Below are 2,622 nucleotides of genomic sequence, written 5' to 3' on the forward strand. Positions count from 1 at the left end.
AAAGCGTTAAACATGTATTCTGTGGCTCACATCACATGTAGAAGTAAACAGGAAAGTCACAACACGAACTGTGGAAAGGAAGGAAAGGTTCTCGCATGAAACAGGAGGTGGTGTGACCCAAGTTGAAGGCAGACTGTGGAAAATTAAGGAATTACATTGTGAACCCTAAGGAAAGCATGAGAGAGAGAGAGAGAGAGAGAGAGAGAACGAACACAAGTAGAATGGAATCAGAGCAAAATGTGGAAACGCCACTGACTACGGACTCCTGAGGCTTTACTGAAATCACACCAGGTCTAGGAGTCTTCTAGTGGAATCTTTAGGGTTTTCTAGATTTAGAATCACATTGTCTGCCAAGAGCGATAGTTTGATGATAGTTTGATGTCCTCTTTTCCTATCTGGGTATGTTTTTTCTTCATTCTTTAGCCTGACTGCTCTGGCTTAGACTCCCTCATGACAAAACAACTAACCTAAGCGGAGACAGGGAAAGAAGAAAAAAGGAAGAAATGGAACAAAGAAAACAAAGAAGGAACAAAACAGCAGATTTGAATCCAACCATATTAAATAAGAGTGGTCAGAATGCCTTAGTTAAAAGAGATGGTAGTACTGGACAAGAAAGCAGAACCTGCCAACATGCTGTCTGCAAGAAACCTATTTAAGTAAAGACATAGACCATCAAAAGCAAAAGATGCAGAAAGATGTACTACTAAAACAAATTTTAAAAAATCCAAAGTAGCTTAATCAATATGATAAAAAAGGCGTGAGGACAAGGAGCAGTACCAGGAACAGACGGAAACAGGACGTGATGACCGGCCCGTCCACCAAGAAAACAGAGGACTCCTCAATGTGTGTGCCTAACATCCACCTTTGAAATACAGGAAGCAAAACAGACAGCACTGAAAGGAGAAACCTACGGCTCACAATCACAATCATGAGTTTCACACTCCTCTCCAGGATATGAACAACATCATCAACTATCTTGACTTAGCTGTCACTTACAAAACACTCCCTGCAAAAAAAGTGGAACATACATTCTTTTCAATTACGAATGGAACATTCGCCAAGATACAACACGTTACAAATCTCAACAAATTAAGATGACTGAAATCATACAAAGTATGCTCTCTAAACACAATGGAGTTCAGCTAGAAATCATAAAAGAGTCTTTCTGAGGAGCCGGCAAGATGGTGGAAGTGGAGCAGAAGAAGAGGACCTTCCACAAGGTCACCTACCACAGTGTGGACCTGGGCCAGCTGCTGGACATGTCTTATGAACAGCTGATGCATGTGGCAGCAGTGGCAGCTGAACTGAGGCCTATGGTGGAAGCAGCACTTGCTGTGTAAGCAGCTGCACAAGGGCAAGAAGAAGGCGTCCCCCAATGGAGAAGCCCGTGGTGGTGAAGATGCATCTGCGTGATGTGATCATCCTGCCCAAGATGGCGGGCAGCGTGGTGGGCTTGTGCAATGGCAAGATCTTCAACCAGGTCGAGATCAAGCCAGAGATAATCAGCCAATACCTAGGCAAGTTCTCCATCACTTACAAGCCTGTGAAGCATGGCCGGCCCGGCATTGGTGCCACCCACTCCTCCCATTCCATCCACTCAAGTAGTCCCTGCCAATAAAGACATGTCTGTTCAGTCAAAAAAAAAAAAAGAAATCATAAAAGAAAGATAACCAAATAGTCTTCAAGTATTTTGAAATTAAATTCTCACTTATTAATAACTCTTGGATCAAAGAAATCACAAGGGAAGTTCGAAAACATTTTGAATGAAATAAAACATAAGCAGTGCTTAAAGAGAACTATGCCAGGGTAAGGTCTCAAGTAAATGATCCAGGTTTTCCCCTTGAGAAATTAAAAGAAATAAAAGAGGAAATTAAACCCAAAGTAAAATAATAATAATAATAATAATAAAGTGTAGAAGGCAATTAAACTGATATCATAGAAACACTAGAGAAAGACCATAAAATCACATGCTGGTTCTTTGAAGAGAGCAGTAAGAGTGATGAAACTAATTTAATCAGACTAATCTGGAAAATAAAAGAAAATACAAAGAAATAATATCAAAAATAGAAACATCACTTTGGATTACAATAAATCAACAATTAGCTGGGCACAGTAGCGCGCACCTGTAGTTCCAGCTACTTGGAAGGCTGAGGCAGAAGGATCGCCAGAGCCCAGTGGGTTGAGGCTGCTGTGGCCGAGAGCAGGAACTGCACTCCAGTCTGGGCGACAGAGTGAGACTCCAACTCAAAAAAATATATATTAAATTCATAGTTAGAAATCTTCCCATGAAGAGATTCACTGGTGAATTCTATCAAACAAAGAGAAATATTTCTTTATAGCCGGGCTCGGTGGCTCAGCCTGTCATCCCGTGCTTTGGGAGGCTGAGGTGAGTAGACTGCCTGAGACCGGGGGTTCAAGACCTACCTGGGCAACTTGGTGAGACCTTGTCTCTACAATAAATCAAAAAAATTAGCCGGACGTGGTAGCGAGCGCCTGTAGTTCCAGCTACTTGGAAGGCTGAGGCGAGGATCACTGGAGCCCAGCTGGTCGAGGCTGCAGTGACCAGGAGTGGCCACTGCACTCCAGTCTGGGCAATAGAGTGAGACTCCAACTCAAAAAAAA

At 42.5% G+C, this 2,622-nt stretch overlaps 1 pseudogene; it reads left to right on the forward strand.

Annotated features, from left to right (window-relative positions):
• Positions 1-1,181: 1,181 nt before the first annotated feature.
• On the forward strand, positions 1,182-1,601 carry LOC103269989 (annotated as a pseudogene).
• The last annotated feature ends 1,021 nt before the right edge of the window (positions 1,602-2,622 follow it).

This window comes from Carlito syrichta, unplaced genomic scaffold (assembly GCF_000164805.1).
Source record: "Carlito syrichta isolate Samal-C Ts95f unplaced genomic scaffold, Tarsius_syrichta-2.0.1 Scaffold309691, whole genome shotgun sequence".
Classification (NCBI taxonomy): Eukaryota; Metazoa; Chordata; class Mammalia; order Primates; family Tarsiidae; genus Carlito; species Carlito syrichta.